The following is a 21,056-nucleotide window of genomic DNA, read 5'->3' on the forward strand; positions in this document are numbered from 1 at the left end:
CCTTGCTGTGAGAACTGTATGTTTATCTGCTTGCTGAGACTAATCACCTCTGCTGTGAGAACTATAAGTTTACCTGGCTGCTGAGTCAAGCACCTCTGCTGTGAGAATTGTATGCTTACCTGTTGCTGAGACTAATCACCTTGCTGTGTATCCTGAAGCCAAGCGTCTCTGCTGTGAGACTGAACACCTCTTCTGTGAGTACCTAGATACTTCCTTGGCTGTTGGTACTAAACTCCACTGCTGTAAGAACTGTATCTGCTTGCTGAGTCTAAGCATCTCTACTATGACGTGTGTAGCCTGAAGCCAAGCGTCTCTGCTGTGAGTCTAAACAACTCTACTGTGATACTGGCATATGCTCTGCTTGTTACTGAAACCAAGTTCCCTTACTAACCAAGACCCCTTATTGAGATACTGGCATATGCTCTGCTTGTTCCTGAAACCAAGTTTCTTTACTGAGATAATGACGTATGCTCAGCCTGTTGCTGAAACCAAGTTCCCTTACCGAGACACTGGCGTATGCACAGTCTGTTCCTAAAACCAAGTTCCCTTTCTGAGATACTTGCGTATGCTCGGCCTGTTCCTGAAACCAAGTTCCCTTACTGAGATACTGACGTATGCTCTGCCTGTTCCTGAAACCAAGTTCCCTTACTGAGATACTGGCGTATGCTCTGCCTGTTCCTGAAACAAAGTTCCCTTACTGAGATTCTGGCGTATGCCCAGCTTGATCCTGAAACCAAGGACCCTGGTTCTGATACCCGTGTATGCCCAGCTTGATCCTGAAATAAAGTACACGTAAGGGTAGACTGTGTCTGTTGAAGGACTTCTGCCTAAACTGTTCTTTTACAAAGACTTTTGTTTGTTTATTATCAGGTTGGAATATAACCTCAATTTGCTTTGCCTCTTGTTTTCCTTGCATTACCTTAGAAAAGTTTCTTCAAGAAAAGACCTTCTTTGTTCTGTGTTTCCATTCTGGTATACTGACTCCTACTCACCTCTTCACACCCTCTCAAATTAACTCAGTCATCACCTTGCACAAGCTCCATACCCCTAAACCTGCTCAGCCAAGCATGACAAAGTGGCTTTCCCCCAATCCCTTTAACTACTACAGTCCTTCCAGGAATAATGTCCTTAGAACTCACCATCCCTGGACGCACAAGAGTCACTGCTGCACCCGTGTCACAGGTTGTAAGTTCTCATTGTTGTTTTCCTCTGGCCGTGTAAAAAACAACACAGATGCTGGTACTTCTGAGGGATGACTCCCTCCAGCTGATTGTGCCAATTTCATCTTCACTGCCCACAGCTGCAGACACCTCTCCTGAGGCTTCAGCTTGTGCAGCCTAGCTGCTGTCATAGTCCATAAGAGCTTGTACCAATCCCTCTTTGGTTTTCCCACGGGAAGAAATACCTCTCTCCTGTCATAACAGTGCCACCATTTCCTTGGTCTGCTGCTGGTATGCCTCCATAGTAAAAAATAAAATAGAAAAACAGAGAATAGGGAAGGGAACTGTTTGCAATGTGTAACTATATAATGCACTGAGTTTTAGCCTTTGGAAATTGTGAGAGTCACAATTTCTTTTAGTACTGGGATTTTCAAACTAGCAAATCAACAAAGCACTTAAATCTAATAAAAAAAAAATATCTGCATCGCTGCCCACCAATTTGTGATGACCAGGGTTAACCAACCCTGCACCAGTCACTTGTTTGGCACAGAAAGGGTTAGCAGAACCTTTCCACTTTAACCAATCTGTCACAGTCTAGCCACTCCAGGCAAGCCTGTGACTTAGTTCAGTGGGTGCAAGGGTTAACAACACGCTCTAGTCTGTCCTAGACTAGAAAAATGCCCAAACTCCCCTTTAATGCCACCCACACTAAACTATTTTTAAGCTGCAACCACTTAAGATTTATTATATGAGGAATCTTAAGGAAAACCCAGGCTAACAAATTAAATTCCAGAATACAATTTAGCAAAACAATAACCTAAAATCACAGTATAAATATTACCAGTCTCTTTCAGTAACGTGGTTCAAATATTAGACAAAAGGCAAACGCTTAATAAAGGAATTATTTATTATGCAAACAATAATGCAGTGCATTATTTATAAAAATATGTTAACAAATAGAATTGTACACAAGCAAACAGTTTTTAAAATAAAAAAGGAGAAACAACAGACTTTATACTTTACTAGCTTTAGTTGTCTGTGCCAGGGAGATTGGCAGGAAAAGACTCACTCTGTAACAGCCACCCATGTAGAATAAACAACTCGTATTGTTAAACACAAAATTTTATACCTGTTTCTCTGATATCAAATTGCTTGACCCAACCTCTTTCCAAAGGGGCTAGGAAACCCCTCTCTTTTTAGACGTCATAAACCTCTGAATCATTGAAATTATAACTTCTGTTTTACATATTCAGTGCATGCACCTGTCAGGGTGCCAGGAATCAGACTGAGACGAGAAGTGCAAAAATAATCACACCTTTTATTAATAACAAAAAAATAATAAAAAGTCCACAAGTCAAATAACAAGCTAGGAGTCAAAACCAGAGCTGGTAGTCAGACGAGCCGAGTCAGGAGCCAAAGCGAATAGTCAGATGTACCGGAATCAGGAACAAGGAAAACAGCAGTGTCAGGAACAAGCCAGGGATCAGGAACCAGGAAGGACGTCAGGCAGCCAGGTAATACACAGAAACTCTCACAAACAGGTCTGAGACAACGCAAAGGCAAAGCATACTGAACAGAGGCCCTTTAAATAATAAGTGATGACATCACAATTCTGAGACTGCATCCTGTCTCACATGGATGATGCACACCAGTCTGGCCATAAAAGGAAGTGCAGGAAGTGAGCAGCATCCCCCACAATGCACCATAGTCAGGAAGAGAGGTGAGTAAAATGGCTGCCAGCAGCACATGGCAAACACAACAGGGAAAAAACCCTGACAGTACCCTCCCCTCAACGACCCCTCCCCCGCAGGAGGACAAAAGGCTTATTGGGGAAACGGGCATGGAAGGCACGGAGGAGGGTGGGAGCATGAACATCAGAGGAGGGAACCCAAGAACGCTCCTCCGGACCGTAGCCCCTCCAGTGAACCAAATACTGTACACGGCCCCTGGACATACGAGAGTCAATAATGCTGCTGACCTCATACTCCTCATGGTTGTCAACAAAGATAGGACGGGGACGAGGCAACACAGTGGTAAACCGATTACAAACCAATGGTTTCAAGAGGGAGACATGAAAAACATTGGAGATGCGCATAGCAGGAGGAAGGTCAAGAGCGTAGGCCACAGGATTAACCCCTCAGAGTATTCGAAAAGGACCAACATAACGGGGAGCCAATTTATTGGAAGGCACACAAAGGTTCTAGTTGCGGGAGGACAGACTCTCTCACCAACCTGGTAGGAAGGTGCGGGCAGACGCCTACAATCAGCCTAGAACTTTTGGCGCTGCATAGAATGATGAAGGCAATCCTGAATCTGCACCCACGTGGAATGGAGTTGCCAGAGATGGAGATGCTCCTCCAAAGCCGGAATACCCTGAGACATGAATGAATCGGGCAACAAGGATGGTTGAAACCCATAATTCGCCATGAACAGGGATAACTTGGAGGAAGCATTAATAGCACTATTACGAGCAAATTCTGCCCAAGGTAACAGTTCAGACCAATTATTGTGGTGATCTGAGACATAGCAATGGAGGAACTGTTCCAGAGCTTGATTAGACAGTTCCGCAGCCCCATTGGATTGAGGGTGATATGCCGATGAGAAGGAAAGCTGGATCCCCATTTGAGCACAAAAGGAATGCCAAAATCTGTAGACAAACTGGCTAACCCAGTCCGACACTATCTCCTTGGGTAACCCATGTAAACGGAAGACCTCACGGGCAAAAATTGAAGCAAGCTTCTGAGCGGTAGGCAGCTTCATCAAGGGAATGCAATGTGACATTTTAGAAAAACGGTCAACCACCATAAGGATAACAGTATTGCCATTGGAAACAGGGAGCTCAACAATGAAGTCCATGGAAAGATGTGTCCAAGGACGCTCACCATTAGCAATAGGTTGAAGAAGACCCACAGGAAGATGTTGAGGAGTCTTATTCTGTGCACAAACTGAGCAGGAGGCAACATACGCAGCAACATCAGAACGAAGACCTGGCCACCAGAATTGTCAAGTGACAGACCAAATCATTTGGTTCTTGCCTGGGTGACCTGCGGCTTTAGGATAGTGGTAAGTGTGCAAAAGTTTAGTTCGAAGATTCTCAGGAACAAAACACTTACCACTAGGTTTCTCAGGAGGTGCATTGGTTTGTGCAGCCAGGATCTCCTCCCCCAAGGGAGAAGTCAAATTAGTACGTATGGTAGCGAAAATATGGTCAGGAGGTATAACAGGAGTAGGTACAGACTCCTCCTTGGACAGAGGCGAAAACTGTCGAGAGAGGGCATCAGCCCTAACATTCTTACTACCAGGCAGGTAGGAGACCACATAATTAAACCGAGGCAAAAATAGCGCCCATCTGGCCTGTCGGGGCAACAAACGTTTTGCTTCAGATAGATAAGTTAAATTCTTGTGTTCAGTAAGAATGAGCACTGGAACGCTAGTACCCTCGAGAAGATGCCTCCATTCCTTAAGTGCCAAAATTATGGCCAGTAATTCCCTGTCGCCAATTTCATAATTGCACTCCGCTGGAGACAATTTCTTAGAGAAGAAACCACACAGATGCAAGGAACCGTCAGGCGTGGGACATTGAGACAAGAGGGCACCTACTCCAGTCTCAGACGCATCAACCTCAAGAACGAAAGGCAGGACAGGGTTAGGATGAGCCAGAACTGAAGCGGCAGCAAAGGCAATCTTAAGACTATCAAAGGCCTTAATGGCAGTAGGTGACCAATGGAGTGGATCATTCTCTTGACGGGTCATGTCTGTGATAGGTTTGACCAAGGAAGAGAAGTTTTTAATAAACTTTCTATAGTAATTGGCGAACCCCAAAAAACGTTGAATAGACCGAAGACCAACTGGGCGAGGCCACTGCAGAACTGCAGATAACTTGTCAGGATCCATGGAGAACCCTGCAACGGAGATAACATAACCTAGGAAGGTTACTTGAGTCTGGTGGAACTCACATTTCTCGAGTTTACAAAACAGGCCATTCTCACGTAGTCTCTGAAGAACCCGTGTAACATCAGAACGATGAGCCTCAAGTGTGGGTGAGTGTATGAGGATGTCGTCTAAGTACACCACAACACACTGTTGCAACATATCTCGTAGGACATCATTAATAAATTCCTGAAAAACAGCAGGAGCATTACATAGACCAAAGGGCATTACAAGATACTCATAATGCCCGCTCCTGGTGTTAAATGCTGTTTTCCATTCATGGCCCTCCTTAATCCTAACAAGATTGTATGCTCCTCTCAAATCAAGTTTAGTAAAGACCGTAGCTCCCTTGAGGCGGTCAAAGAGTTCCGTAATAAGCGGAATAGGGTAAGCATTCTTAATGGTAAGACGATTAAGACCCCTATAATCGATACATGGTCTTAACTCACCACCCTTTTTCTTCACAAAGAAGAAGCCAGCCCCTGCAGGAGAGCAGGATTTGCGGATGATCCCCCGCGACAGAGCATCAGCAACATACTCCTCCATAGCCCAATTCTCGGCAACAGACAGAGGGTACGCCCAGCCCCGAGGAGGAATGGCTCCGGGTTGCAGGTCTATGGCACAATTGTAAGACCGGTGAGGAGGCAACGTACTGGCACGCACCTTGTCAAACACGTCTAGGAATTGTCGGTACTCCTCTGGCAATTGAGATACCAAAGAAGTGCACAAGACTTTAACTGGTTTTTGAAGACAAGTGGAAATACATTGCAGGGACCACGACAAAATTTCGGACCTGCGCCAGTCGAGACTGGGATTGTGCTTTTGGAGCCAGGGATAACCCAGAACAACCGGAAAATGCGGAGAGTTTTTCACCTGGAACTGGAGGGTTTCAAAATGGAGAACCCCAACAGCCATGGACAACGGAGCAGTTTCGTGAGTAACGAGTGCGGGCTGAAGGGGCCTGCCATCAATGGCCTCAATAGCAAGCGGTACAGACCGAGGCAAAACAGGAATGGAGTGCTTTGATACAAAAGCACTGTCAATGAAAAAGCCCGCAGCACCGGAGTCAACAAGAGCCTGAGTGAGTATGGAGGAGTCCACCCAGGAAAGGACAACCATGACCAAAGGTTTCTCCTTAAGCGGTTCCGGGGACGAGGATAAACCACCCAAGGTCTGCCCCCAACAGGACCTTAGGTGTGAGCGTTTCCCGGCCGTGTAGGACAAGACTTCAAAAGGTGACCCTGTAACCCACAATAGAGGCAGAGCCCCTCCCTCCTCCTAAAGGCCCTCTCCACCGCGGAGAGACGCGTGAATCCCAGCTGCATCAGCTCAGCAGTACCTGGTGACTCGGGACCAGGAGGCATGGGAGGAGAGGGAGGCATGGGTGGGAACGAACACGTAGGAGACAACGGAACAGGAGGTTTCCGCAAGCGCTCCTTGAAAGAGGGCCTCTCTCTGAGTCTGATGTCAATTAGGATCAAGAAAGACACCAATGCCTCGAAATCCTCTGGTAAATCTCTGGCAGCAACTTCGTCTTTAATCGCATCAGAGAGCCCATGAAAGTAGGCGGCAACAAGGGCTTCATTGTTCCAACCTACCTCTGCGGCAAGCGTACGGAACTCAATAGCATACTGAGCAACAGATCTTGTACCTTGCTGAATGGACATGAGTCGTTTAGCAGCAGAGGAGGAGCGAGCCGGAACATCAAATACCCTTCGAAAGGAGGCCACAAATTCAGGGTAATTTGAAATCATAGGTTTATTAGTCTCCCACAAGGGATTAGCCCAGGCAAGAGCTGTGTCAGAGAGTAACGAGATGAGAAATCCCACCTTAGCTCTGTCAGAGGGAAACGCCTGAGATAACATCTCAAAGTAAATGCCCACCTGGTTCAAAAACCCTCTGCACTGAATAGGATCGCCTCCATATCGCTGAGGTAGAGTTGCAGAACCGGACATGCTCCTGGTAGGCATAGGTGCAGCAGCGGAAACAGGAGCAGCCATAACTTGCTGAACACTTTGGTCCAAATGTGCAGTGCGAGTCAGCAGGGTTTGCAGGGCTAGTGCAAATTGATCCAAGCGGTGATCCTGTTCATCCATCCTGGAAATGATGGCAGGTAAAGGTGGGTTATTAGCACCATCAGGTTTAATGGCCTTTGCGTAATGTCAGGGTGCCAGGAATCAGACTGAGACGAGAAGTGCAAAAATAATCACACCTTTATTAATAACAAAAAAATAATAAAAAGTCCACAAGTCAAATAACAAGCCAGGAGTCAAAACCAGAGCTGGTAGTCAGACGAGACGAGTCAGGAGCCAAAGCGAATAGTCAGATGAGCCGGAATCAGAAACAAGGAAAACAGCAGTGTCAGGAACAAGCCAGGGATCAGGAACCAGGAAGGACGTCAGGCAGCCAGGTAATACACAGGAACTTTCACAAACAGGTCTGAGACAACGCAAAGGCAAAGCATACTGAACAGAGGCCCTTTAAATAATAAGTGATGACATCACAATTCTGAGACTGCATCCTGTCTCACATGGATGATGCACACCAGTCTGGCCATAAAAGGAAGTGCAGGAAGTGAGCAGCATTCCCCACAATGTACCATAGTCAGGAAGAGAGGTGAGTAAAATGTCTGCCAGCAGCACATGGCAAACACAACAGGGAAAAACCCTGACAGCACCTAAATAAGCAATTTCCCAGTGACATCATGAAAATTAGTTTGGTACCAAATATGACATGGTTGTCATATTTTCATCATCTAGTGTCATAATATGGTTAAAATCATGTCTCAAGTTATACTAGTGTCCTCTTATTGACCTTATCTAGCTATGGGTAGAGGGCACTGCTTTTTGTCTCTTGTGCTGACATTTTTACTTGCTTGGTGCATCAATAGATACGCAATAACATTTGGTCAAGTGGAACTTAGAAACTATTTATGACAGGAAAGCCTGTTTGGTTAACGAAAATACACAGACATACAACCTCTCAAATTAAACAAAACAGCACACAGTGAAGTTAACCCCTTGCACCTAAAATCATGAGGTTTCCATGATAGTCACATACTGCCTGCAGTGTTATATCTCAGGGTCAGATAGTGACATAGAATTTAGTGAGTCGTTGTAGTGACTATGATCAGTTCAGCTGGGGCAGAAGTAAAAGTGCTGCAGAATCTGTTGGAGCTGCGGAATCTCAGCTGGAGCAGAAGTAAAAGCGATGCAGAATCTCATAGCACTGTGGAATCTGTTGGCCCTCTACAAATACCTGATGATAATAATAAAAGGGCACACAGACTAAGGATATCATTATTAGAAGCTTTATTTATGTTTATATAAACCCAATACACAGTGGATGTTATATAAATGTAGTTACAGTATAAAAGAACAGCACATGTCCACATCTTGATGCTGTCATGTTATGGGGCATAGGGAAGTATTCATTCAGAGAGGAGTTCATGCCATGGGTGGATTGAGGACTATCGGACATCAGTGAGGGCTCATATACCTAGGCGCTTTCAGTACTCTAAGTCATTTGTGAGGAGATGATATCATGGGGCAGGTTGGTACTTCGACATCTATGAAAGATCACATCATGGAGCAGGTTGGTACTCTCGGCCATCTGTGTAGGGTCACATCATGGAGAGGTTTGGGTACTCTCAGACATTTCTAAGGGGGTAATATTATAGAGCAGGTTGGTTATCTCGGACATCTGTGATGGGGTAATGTTACTGTCACGGATACCGGGCTGCAAGGGTTAAACCCCTACCCCCCTACAACCTCACCCCTGTTGTTTCTCAGTGGTTTTGGGCTCCTCAGAGCAACCACAATCTCTGGAAGTTTTTTGTAGGCTTGTTTTTGTGTTCTAAACTAGTTAAGAGAAGAGCTGGTCCGGGAAAACCCTCCTAGGCTGGCCGGGCTCCTGGAACTCCCATTCAGCCGCCTCACAACGGACACCTGCCTAATGCCTGTCAGGCTGGCCGGGCTCCTGGAAGTCCCGGTCGGCCACAGGACAGCAGGACACCCACTAACTTTACCCCTGGTCACTCCAGCAGCCCATTGCTCCAGAGCTCCGCTCTTTTGGGGATTGGTAGCCCCTAGGGAGGATAAGAGCTGGGGGAATTATCGGAGGGGAGCTCCTTTGGGAACCAGGGGTTTTGGACACCCCTAACCCCATAACTTCAATGGACTGTAACTCCAGTAAGGAGTAACGAATCATGCTAATTTTTGGACGGTGGCATCTGGGGACTGAGAGCTTTAAAAGTGCCACCGCTCCACCTGGATCACCCCGTGTTACAGAAGCATTAGTTATTTTGTTGTGAAGAAACTTATTTCCCAGCAGCAATGCCTGAACCAGCCAAGCCAGCGCCTAAGAAGGGCTCCAAGAAAACTGTAACAAGTATCATTTCATAAAGGGTTAACTCTGTTCAGTTTTGAGAAAACTATTTTCTGAGGCAGGTTTCCTAGCATATTGTGTACTGTAATTAAGTTTGTGATAAGCATTCACTGCTAGGTGATAAGAAGGACTCAATTGTTTTCTTGTGTGTACTTGTTATCTGCGGTGGCCTGTCCAAGGGCTTTGTCTAAATGTGTGATGGGGGATTTTATGCTTCCCCCCCTGGGAGTGCCCTGTGTGCATGTAACCTAAATAAAAAGCAGGCTGGGCATCCCAGTCCTCAGTTCTTGGTTGTCCCTCAATCGCAGCGTTGACTTGTTTTTGTGGGCAGAAGGGTATCCTAGCTGTACTACAGCTAAGGGGGATTATTCTACATTTGCGAGACTCATATAGAATACTATGGAAAGCAGTTTCTCCCCTCTTCAGCAATAGGAATCCAGGCTACTAAGCGGTCCATCTCTCAGCGAGACTAAGGGTAACCGTAACATTTGGCGGCAGCGGTGGGATTTTTCCTGGATTTCCTAGGAGAGGTACAGAACGGATGGAGAGCGCTTACGAAAAATTGAAGCGTACAACCCTAAAGGATTTACTTGAAAGCAGAGGGGGGTACGCCAGCAACCGGCCGAGGAGAGAGCTGATCGCAGAATTGACCGAACTGGATCAGAGCTTCACAATGGCGGAAACACCGACCACGATTAGTGACGAAAAAACCAGGATTGTTCGGGAGAGGCTCTCACTGTACGGGCCGAACCCCTCCATGGAATTGGTACAGCAGTTGATGGCGGAAGCGGACAAGGATATACGAGAGACTCGAGCCCACGAACTCAACCTAGCGAACGCACACCGCAATGCTGAAGCCCCGCAGGTAATCATCCCTGTCGAAAATGCTGGGAGGCCCAAGATACCCTATGCGGCATTTCGACCCTTCCTAGAGAGCGAGACAGGGATTGATGAATATTTGGCGGACTTCGAAAGGCAATGTGCCCTGCACCAGATTCCCAACAGGGAGTGGCCCACGATATTGTCTGGGAAACTATCCGGGCGAGCCCTGGAAGCCTTTCGTACTCTGGGTGCTGAGGAAGTGACACAGTATGAGCTAGTTAAGGAGACACTGTTGCGACGGTACGCAGTAACTCCGGACGCATATCGCCGACAGTTTCGGGGCACGAAAAAGAAGCCTAACGATACCCATATGGAATGGGCGCACCGAATGCGGAGAGCGGCAAATCACTGGATGAGCGGAAGTAAAGCGGTGACTGGTGAGGAAATTTTACAATTGTTTCTCTTAGAACATTTTTATAATGGCATGGAACAGCAAGGGAAGGAATGGCTGCGAGACAGGCGACCTTCTACCTTAGAAGAAGCAGCCAAATTGGCCGATGAACATTATGACTCCCGTCTTCACGAACCCAGAGAGGTTTACCGTGCACCCCCTCGTGCTGAATTCCGAGCCCCGGTGCCCGCAGGGCCCGCCCGACACTCAGGACCACCCAATAACAGCTCTGAGCGTCCCAGACCGACTTGCCACCGATGCAAGCAACCAGGGCATTTCATGGCTAGCTGCCCCCTTAATACGCACCAGACACCCAGGAATTACAATTACCCCTCTGGGGCATATCGTCCGGCCCGGACCCTCTGTGTTAACCAAGAGGCCCCTATGGAGGAATATTTGGGGCCGCTTCACGAGGCGGACCCTGTATATGCTGCCTCAGATAACCGCCAGCACCATCGGCAGAAGGTATGGCTCGAGGGGCGATCTACCGAGGGATTGAGAGACACAGGGGCTACTATCACGCTGGTACAGAGTCATTTGGTGCCGGAGCACAAGCGATCTGGACAGACTGTGGCCGTTAGAGTGGCGGGGGGGGATGTGTACAAAATTCCAACAGCTAAAGTGCATCTTGATTGGGGAGCGGGAAAGGGGGCTGTGAACGTGGGCATAATGGATAATTTACCTGCCGAAGTACTACTGGGCAATGATTTGGGCCCCATGACTTCTGCCTATGCTCCAGTATGCAACAACGAGGCGGACCCAGTGACTACACGGGCCCAAGCCCGGACGGAGCGAGAACTCTCACCAGTGCGGGAGACACAGGTAAGACCTACCCCAACATTGCCTGACATGTTAGGCCCCATACCCTGGGACACCCCAGATGCTTTCGAGACAGAGTCTAAGACTGACCCGACCTTACAAAAGTACCGGGAACGAGCAGAGACCGGAGGGGGCGGGGCAGATAATGAAACATTCTTATGGGAAAAAGGGAAACTATACCGCTGGACAGAGAAAAGGGGACAGCGTAGGCGACAGCTGGTAGTGCCCCACAAATACCGTCAAGAAATCCTCAAGATAGGCCATGACATCCCCTTAGCAGGCCACCTAGCTGTAACCCGTACCCTACACCGCATTACTCACACGTTCTTTTGGCCAGGGGTACACGCCGACGTTAGAACTTACTGTAACACCTGCGATGTGTGTCAACGAGTAGGAAGGCGAGGCGATCACCCTAAAGCCCATCTAGTAAATATGCCCATTGTAGAGGAACCCTTCAGCCGGGTTGCTATTGACCTAGTGGGACCACTGGCTACCCCTAGTCCCTCCGGTAAGCGCTACATTCTTACCGTAGTGGACTACGCTACCAGGTACCCAGAGGCTGTCGCCCTATCCAACATACAAGCGGATACGGTAGCGAATGCACTAGTACAGGTGTTCTCCCGGGTAGGATTTCCAAAAGAAATCCTATCCGACCGAGGCACCCAATTTACGGCTGAATTGACCCAACAACTCTGGCAGGTTTGCAAAATTAAGTCCCTCCTGAGCTCCCCATACCACCCCCAGACGAACGGGCTGTGTGAGAGGTTCAATGGGACCCTCAAGCAAATGCTCAAGACGTTCACTCAGGAATACAGAGACTGGGAACGCTTCCTGCCGCACCTCCTTTTTGCTTATCGGGAGGTGCCCCAGGAAACGACAGGGTTCTCTCCCTTCGAGTTGCTCTACGGAAGAAAGGTACGGGGACCCCTAAACCTGATCCGGGAGCACTGGGAGGGAGAGATGGAGACTGACGGTGTCCCCATTGTGCCATACGTGCTGGAACTCAGGGACCGAATGGAGCAATTAGCCAAATCCGTGCGGGCTAATCTCCAGTCGGCCCAGAGAAGACAGAAAGTATGGTACGATCGGGGGGCCCGAAAGAGAATCTTTACCATAGGACAAAAGGTGTTAGTACTTAAGCCGGTGAAGACAGACAAATTGCAGGCGTCCTGGCAGGGCCCCTACCAGATCGTAGAGAAAAGGGGAGACACCACTTATGTGATAGCTAGCTGCCACGACAACAATCTTAGAAAGACATTCCATGTAAACATGCTCAAGGAATATTTTGAGCGACCAGAGAACGTGACGGCCATATGTTGTTCCCCTCAGGAAGGCCCCGACAGTCTACCCATTCCAGACCTATTAGAAAAGAGTCTCCCCACAGGTATAGTGGCTCAGGTTCAGATAGGAGACCGACTTAGCCCCACTGAAAGGGAGCAGCTCAACCAACTCCTACAGTCCAAACACCTCACCTTCTCCCCGAAGCCAGGGTACACTACTTTAACCACCCACCAGGTAGATACTCCGGGACAAGCTCCCTTGCGCCAGGCTCCGTACCGAATCCCCGAAGCAGTTAGGATAGGAATGAAGAAGGAGATCGATGAGATGCTCCAACTCGGGGTAATTGAGCCCTCCGATAGTCCCTGGGCCTCCCCAGTTGTCTTGGTGCCCAAGAAAGATGGGACCACCCGGTTCTGCGTAGACTATCGGAGGCTCAATGAAAAGACCGTGACGGACGCTTACCCTATGCCCAGGGTAGACGAGCTACTCGATCGTATAGCCAGGGGAAATTACCTGACCACTATTGACCTCTGCAAAGGTTACTGGCAGATTCCCCTGGCCCCGGAGGCTATCCCCAAGTCGGCATTCGTCACCCCATTCGGCTTATATCAGTTTAGGGTAATGCCGTTTGGGATGAAGAATGCCCCAGCTACATTCCAGCGCTTGGTGGATAGGCTCCTGGATGGCTTCCAGAGTTTTGCTTGCGCCTACCTGGACGACATAGCGATCCACAGTGAGTCATGGGAGGACCACTTAGCTCACATAGGAATGGTTCTGGATCAGATCCGGGCTGCTGGCCTGACTCTGAAGCCAGAAAAATGCCACTTTGGGATGGCCGAGGTACAGTACCTGGGTCACCGGGTGGGGTGTGGAAAGCAGCGACCAGAGCCGGCCAAGATAGAAGCTGTCGCCAATTGGCCCACCCCCATCACTAAGACTCAGGTCCTAGCCTTCCTGGGCACGGCAGGGTACTATAGACGGTTCGTACCAGACTACAGCACACTTGCCAAACCCCTGACTGACTTGACCAAGAAGAACTTACCTCGACAGGTCCTGTGGTCTCCCCACTGTGAAACGGCTTTCCAGGCTCTCAAAAATGCTCTAATTAACGCTCCTGTCTTGGCGGCTCCAGCCCTTAACAAACGTTTTATCGTCCACACAGATGCTTCCATGTTCGGGCTGGGAGCCGTCCTCAGCCAAGTAGGCGAAGATGGAGGGGAGCATCCAGTTGCCTACATCAGCCGGAAGCTCCTGCCCCGCGAAGTCAGCTATGCAGCGGTCGAAAAGGAGTGTTTGGCTTTGGTGTGGGCATTAAAGAAATTGACTCCCTATTTATATGGGCAGGAGTTCACTCTGGTCACCGACCATAACCTGTTGGTGTGGCTGAACCGGGTCTCTGGAGATAATGGCAGGCTATTACGTTGGAGTTTATCGTTGCAACCCTTCAATTTCACCATTACTTACAGACCTGGGAAACAGAATGGCAACGCCGACGGGTTGTCCAGACAAACCGACCTCAGCCCCGCATAACCAGCGGTCTGGACAGCCTTAGTCTGCCCCGAAAAGGGGTCAGACCGTGTCTGCCAGAGTGTTCCACAGAAAGGGAGCACTGTTACAGAAGCATTAGTTATTTTGTTGTGAAGAAACTTATTTCCCAGCAGCAATGCCTGAACCAGCCAAGCCAGCGCCTAAGAAGGGCTCCAAGAAAACTGTAACAAGTATCATTTCATAAAGGGTTAACTCTGTTCAGTTTTGAGAAAACTATTTTCTGAGGCAGGTTTCCTAGCATATTGTGTACTGTAATTAAGTTTGTGATAAGCATTCACTGCTAGGTGATAAGAAGGACTCAATTGTTTTCTTGTGTGTACTTGTTATCTGCGGTGGCCTGTCCAAGGGCTTTGTCTAAATGTGTGATGGGGGATTTTATGCTTCCCCCCCTGGGAGTGCCCTGTGTGCATGTAACCTAAATAAAAAGCAGGCTGGGCATCCCAGTCCTCAGTTCTTGGTTGTCCCTCAATCGCAGCGTTGACTCGTTTTTGTGGGCAGAAGGGTATCCTAGCTGTACTACAGCTAAGGGGGATTATTCTACATTTGCGAGACTCATATAGAATACTATGGAAAGCAGTTTCTCCCCTCTTCAGCAATAGGAATCCAGGCTACTAAGCGGTCCATCTCTCAGCGAGACTAAGGGTAACCGTAACACCCCGAAACCGCCACCCCTAGGTACTGGGATTCTGTGGGACTGTGGCTGCTATGGAGGTGCCGGTTGGTCTGGAGGGGCGGGAAAATTGTGGGATTGTCCAGGGTCTTATCAAGATGATCTGTGTGTATAAAAGGAGTGTATGTTTTACAATAAAAAGAGTTCCTGTTTCACCTGAATGCTAGTATGTCTAGTTATTTGGGTGGGTTCCTGCTAAAATCACTTTCCTGGGCTACATAGCAGCCTGTTCCAGGCAGAGGAAGGACCGTCTGGCAGAGAACCTAGTCTGAGTAGCCAGTGTCTGCCACAGGGTGGGACCCTGAGTATTGGTGCTGTCGGGTATCAGGGGTGGCTACAGGCTGTGGTCACTTGCCAGCTACATAGCTGCAGTCGGCAGGGAGGAAGCAGGACCCGTTTGGCGGAGCTACACAGTTGGGGTAGCCGGGGTATCCGTCACATTGGCTGGCAGCTGTGGGATATGCTTCTTCCACATGATTCCTGCTGACAGAGGAGAAGGGCCACAGTAGCCGGTAACTATGGAAGTCGAATTTCTAAGGAGAGTACAGGAGGTGCTGGCCCAGCTGGACGACCTATTTACCAACAGGACGTGCTGGAACAGAGGGACCTGGTCCTCCGGGACCTCTGGTGGGAGGCTCTTCAACAGGAGCGGGACAATGGAAAGGTCTTCCCCACAAATGACACAAGGTTCTGGGTTCAGCGGACCGTGAGAGTGACTTTCCTGGGAAAACAGCCAAAGAAAGAATGGCTATCTGTTCTACATAGACTGGTCCAGCAAGAAATGTGCGTGGAGGACGGCTATCGGGCCCTCCAATGGCTCGCTATTCAAGCGCAGCCATGGCTGGAGGATGGCTCCCCCACAGAGAGCTTTGGCTTCGGTGGCCCTGGATTGCTATTTACAAAAAGGACAGAGGGCCAACAGTTTGGGAGCGAGATGGACCAGGGTCTGGAGGATATCTCTGGGCTACAAGAGGAACTGCTGGATCTCTTGGAAGAATCCTGGCTACTAGACGATCTGGATTTTATAATTGACCAGGAAGAGGCACTGGTCAAGGAATACAAGAGGCTGCTAGATCTCGTTAAGCAGCGTGCCAAGGGTATACAGATCTGGGGTGCAACCCTCTGGGATTCATGGAGCTCGACCATGGAGTAGTGGCAACAAAGAAAAAGGGAACCAGGGCTGCTGGATCCCGATCAGCAGTCTGGCTCCGAGCTTATGGTCTTGGACCAGGGGGCCACCCTAGCAGAAGTCCTGGCAACAGAACAGAGAGCCGCTGGCCTCTGCCCAGCCCCTGCAGCAGCTCTGGTAAACCAGGGAGTGGAGGTAGTCGTCCTCCCTCACTTTACACAGAACCCCTTCCTAGGAGAGGAGACAGTCGGTCTCTCTCCCCAGTGGCTGAGCCAGGAGCAGGAAGAGGAAACAGTTGGTCTCTCTCCCCAGTGGCAGAGCCATCCCCTGGGAGCGGAGATAGCCGTCCTCCCTCCCCGTAAGCAGAACTTATTCCAGGGAGAGGAGACAGTCGGTCTCTCTCCCCAGAGGCAGATCCATCCCCGGGAGCAGAGGTAGTCGTCCTCCCTCCCCTTATACAGAACCCCTTGCAGGGAGAGATGGGTATCGATATCTCTCCCCAGCGGCAGAATCCTTTATTGGGAGCAGAGACAGCCGGTCTCCCTCCCCAGCAGCAGCACAGTTTCTCAGGGAGCGGAGGTAGTTGGCCTCCCTCCCCAGCAGCAGATCCCCTTCCCAGGAGGAGAGACAGCCCGTCTCTCTCCCCAGTAGCTGGGCATGATCTCTACCCTTTTTTGCGCCCAGGAGGATTTCTCACCCGGGGCAGGTGTTGCATTGGGCAAGGAGGATAAAAGCTTATGCAGTTGGTGCCACATGTTTGGGCACCCTAGCTTTGCCTTCCCCACCAAGGAGCAACCTTACCCTCCGGTCTGGGGTGGGGATACAGCTGGGAAACCGGCACTGGCGTACTCAACAGAGTGTCACAGAGGGAGGCAGTATGGCCATGGAACTTAAAGACATTGGAACTTGTAGGAGAGCAACTGTTTGGGAGCCGGCCTTGGCAAACTTGTTTGGTACCTTGCATCGTGTGACTATCCCTGCGCCCAGGAGATAAATGCCAGCAGAAACCAGCCTGTGCCTCAAGCGCAGGGGAGATGGGATAACCTTTTCCATCATCCGAGAAGTGGAGGGTCACCTTCGGACAGCCCCAGGCTGACCCGTTGAGGATCTAGCCGGGTCTGCCGAACTGGAAGGGGGGAGATTTCACAGATACCGGACTGCAAGGGTTAAGCCCCTACCCCCCTACAACCTCACCCCTGTTGTTTCTCAGTGGTTTTGGGCTCTTCAGAGCAACCACAATCTCTGGAAGCTTTTTGTTGGCTTGTTTTTGTGTTCAAAACTTGTTAAGAGAAGAGCTGGTCTATGACCGGGAAGACCCTCCTAGGCTGACCGGGCTCCTGGAACTCCCGGTTGGCCGCCTCACAACGGACACCCGCCTAACCCCTCTCAGGCTGGCTGGGCTCCGGTCAGCCACAGGACAGCAGGACACCTGCTAACTTTACCCCTGATCACTCCAGCAGCCCTTTGCCCCAGAGCTCCACTCTTTTGGGGATTTGTAGCCCCTAGGGAGAACAAGAGCTGGGGGAATTATCGGAGGGGAGCTCCTTTGGGAACCAGGGGTTTTGGACACCCCTAACTTCAACAGACTGTAACTCCGGAGCTTTAAAATGACACCCTGCTCCACCGGGATCACCCTGAAACCGCCACCCCTAGGTACTGGGATTCTGTGGGACTGTGGCTGCTATGGAGGTGCTGGTCGGTCCGGAGGGGCGGGAATGGCGGGTAAATTGTGGGATTGTCCAGGGTCTTATCAAGATGAGCTGTGTGTATAAAAGGAGTGTATGTTTTACAATAAAAAGAGTTCCTGTTTCACCTGAATGCTAGTATGTCTAGTTATTTGGGTGGACTCCTGCTAAAATCTCTTTCCTGGGCTACATAGCAGCCTGTTCCAGGCAGAGGAAGGACCCTCTGGCAGAGCTACCTAGTCTGGGTAGCTGGAGTCTGCCACCGGGTGGGACCCTGAGTACTGGTGCTGTCGGGCATCAGGGGTGGCTTCAGGCTGTAGTCACTTGCCAGCAACATAGCTGCAGTCGGCAGGGAGGAAGCAGGACCCGTTTGCTGGAGCTACCCAGTCAGGGTAGCCGGGGTATCCGTCACAGTTACAAAGCAGGTTAGGTAATCTCAGATATCTGTGAGCGGTAATGTTATAGAGCAGGTTAGGTACTCTCAGACATCTGTGAGGGGTAATGTTATAGAGCAGGTTAGGTACTCTCAGACATCTGTGAGGGGTAATGTTATGGAGCAGGTTGGTACTCTCAGATATCTGTGAGGGGTAATGTTATAGAGCAAGTTGTTAATCCCAGATATCTGTGAGAGGTAATGTTATGGAGCAGGTTGAAACTCTCAGTTGTCTGTGAGGGGTAATGTTATAGGACAGGTTGGGTACTCTCAGAAATCTGTGAGGAGTAATGTTATGGAGCAGGTTGGTACTCTCAGACATCTGTGAGAGAATAATGTTATGGAGCAGGATGGTACTCTCAGACATCTGTTAGAGGGTAATGTTATGGAGTAGGTTGGTACTCATCTGTGAGAGGTTAATGCTATGGAGCAGGTTGGTACTCTCAGACATCTATGAGAGGGTAATGTTATGGAGCAGGTTTGTGTGACAGACTCTGGCTACCCCGATGGGGTAGCTCCCCCAAAGGATTCTTCCAGCACCTGGAACCTGCCGCTATGTAGCGGAGCAGAGTGATTATAGCAATTCCCACCCACATAACTAGACAGACTAGAAGTACACTTTATTGGGAAAACACACAACATTTATACACAAACTGATCTTGATAAGAGCCTTATCAGTACCCCAAATTTCCAGCCATTCCTGCCCCTCTAGACAAGCTTGCTCCTCCATAATGTTCAATGGCCCTCAGTGTCCAGCGGTACAGGGAGGGTGCATTCAGGGTGATCCCGGGGGAGCTGCGGCACTTCCAGGGTGTCGTTGAAAAGCCCTTGGCCCCCAGTTGATTCAGTCCAAAAAGCGCATTGATCCATAGCTGGGGGTAGGAGTTATGGGCTACCCAGCATACTCCGGGAAGACCTCTGGGAAATGGGTATTGAGGGGAGGTCCGAAACCCCGGGTTCCTAAGAGGGCTCACACCTGGAAATTACCCCACCTCTAGTCTTTCCTGAGAGGTATCAATCTCTAAAAGAGCGGAGCTCTAGGACCAGAGGCCGCTAGAGCGACCTGAGTTAAAGGGGAGTGGTAATCCGAGCTGCTGTGGCCGGCCGGCAGTTCCATGGGGTTGGTCAGCCGAAGGGCGGTCTGCTGAGTAGGGCTCGGAAACCCTGGTTCCCTATGGAGCTCACCTCCTGCAATTGGCCCACATCTTACCCTCCTCATGGGGTACCAGTCCCTAAAAGAGCGGAGCTCTAAGGCAAGGGACCTCTGAAGGGGCCGGAGGTAAAGATCTCTGGAGGATGCTGGGTGTGGCGGCCGGTAGATCCAGGGGCCCGGGTGGCCGGGGAGGAATAGGTCAGTCAAAGACCAGCTCTTTCAAGATCAGGTTCAAAAACAAATTCTCACAGAAAAGGAAAGGTCTGGGAGATCGCGTTTGCTCTGAAGAGCCCAAAACCGCCAAGACCCTTGCGCAGCACCGCCCTTCCAGTTCGGCAGACCCGGCTAGATCCACACACAGGCCGGCCTGGGGCTGTCCGAGGAGCTTATGCCACTTGTCTGCTGGGAAAGTCCATCAGCGTTTCCATTGCTTTTTCCCGACCTGTACTGAATGTTAAAGGGCTGCAGGGCTAACCTCCACCGCAGCAATCTTCAGTTGTCCCCAGAAACTCTGTTAAGCCATATGAGGGGGTTGTGGTCTGTGAGGACAGTGAAAGGTCTCCCATAGAGGTAGGGCTGCAGTTTCTTCAGGGCCCATACCAGGGCCAGACACTCCTTCTCCCCCGCCACGTAGCCTACCTCTCGTGGCAACAGCTTCCTACTGATGTAGGCTACGGGGTGATCTTCTCCTCCTTTGCCCACCTGTCTTAACACTGCTCCCAACCTGAACATGGAGACATCTGTGTGGACTCAAAAACATTGGGTGGGGTTAGGAGCGGCCAGGACAGGAGCAGAGATTAAGGCAGATTTAAGGCTCTGGAAGGCAGTTTCGCCTTCTGGGGACCACAGAACCTGTAGGGGAAGTCGTTTACGGGTCAGGTCCGTCAGGGGTTTGGCGAGGGCACTGTAATTAGGGACAAATTTCCGGTAGTACCCTGCGGTTCATAGAAAAGCCAGGACTTGGGTTTTGGTCTTGGGAGTGGGCCAGTTTGCCACTGCCTCAACCTTAGCCGGCTCTGGACGCTGCTTTCCGCAGCCCACTTGGTGGCCCAGGTACTGGATCTCCGAGCACCCTATGGTGCATTTGTCGGGCTTCAAGGTCAGCCCGGGCAGCTCTGATCTAGAACGATGCCTAAGTGGACCAAATGGTCATCCCAGGTGTCGCTATAGATGGCGATGTCGTCCAGGTATGCGCAGGCATAGTCCTGGAGGCCATCCAGAAGGTGATCTACCATCCTTTGGAAGGTGGCTGGAGCATTCTTCATCCCAAACAACATGACCTTGAACTAGTAGAAGCCAAAGGGGGTGATGAAGGCGAACTTCGGGATGGACTCAGGGTCTAAGGGGATCTGCCAGTATCCCTTGCAGAGGTTGAGGGTCGTCAGGAAGTGGCCGCGGGCGATTTTGTCTAATAGGTCATCGACTTGGGGCATAGGGTAGGCGTCAGTTGTGGTTCTGTCATTGAGCTTATGGTAGTTGATGTAGAACCCAGGCCCAGGGACGGTTCAACAACACCTAATTCCAACATTCCCCTGAGCTTGCGGTGCATACTGTCCCTGACTGCCTCTGGCCCTGTAGGCTGCCTGTCA

At 49.9% G+C, this 21,056-nt stretch overlaps 1 protein-coding gene across 1 annotated transcript in view; it reads right to left on the reverse strand.

The window, feature by feature from the left end:
- Positions 1 to 8,386: 8,386 nt before the first annotated feature.
- The window catches only part of MEI1 (meiotic double-stranded break formation protein 1), a 1,068,659-nt gene continuing 1,055,989 nt past the window's right edge, over positions 8,387 to 21,056 (reverse strand). Inside the window, 1 exon segment of the mRNA XM_053689435.1 lies at positions 8,387 to 8,749. The gene's annotated coding sequence lies outside the window, so the exon portion shown is untranslated.

The sequence above is a fragment of the Bombina bombina genome, chromosome 7, assembly GCF_027579735.1.
Source record: "Bombina bombina isolate aBomBom1 chromosome 7, aBomBom1.pri, whole genome shotgun sequence".
NCBI classification, from domain to species: Eukaryota; Metazoa; Chordata; class Amphibia; order Anura; family Bombinatoridae; genus Bombina; species Bombina bombina.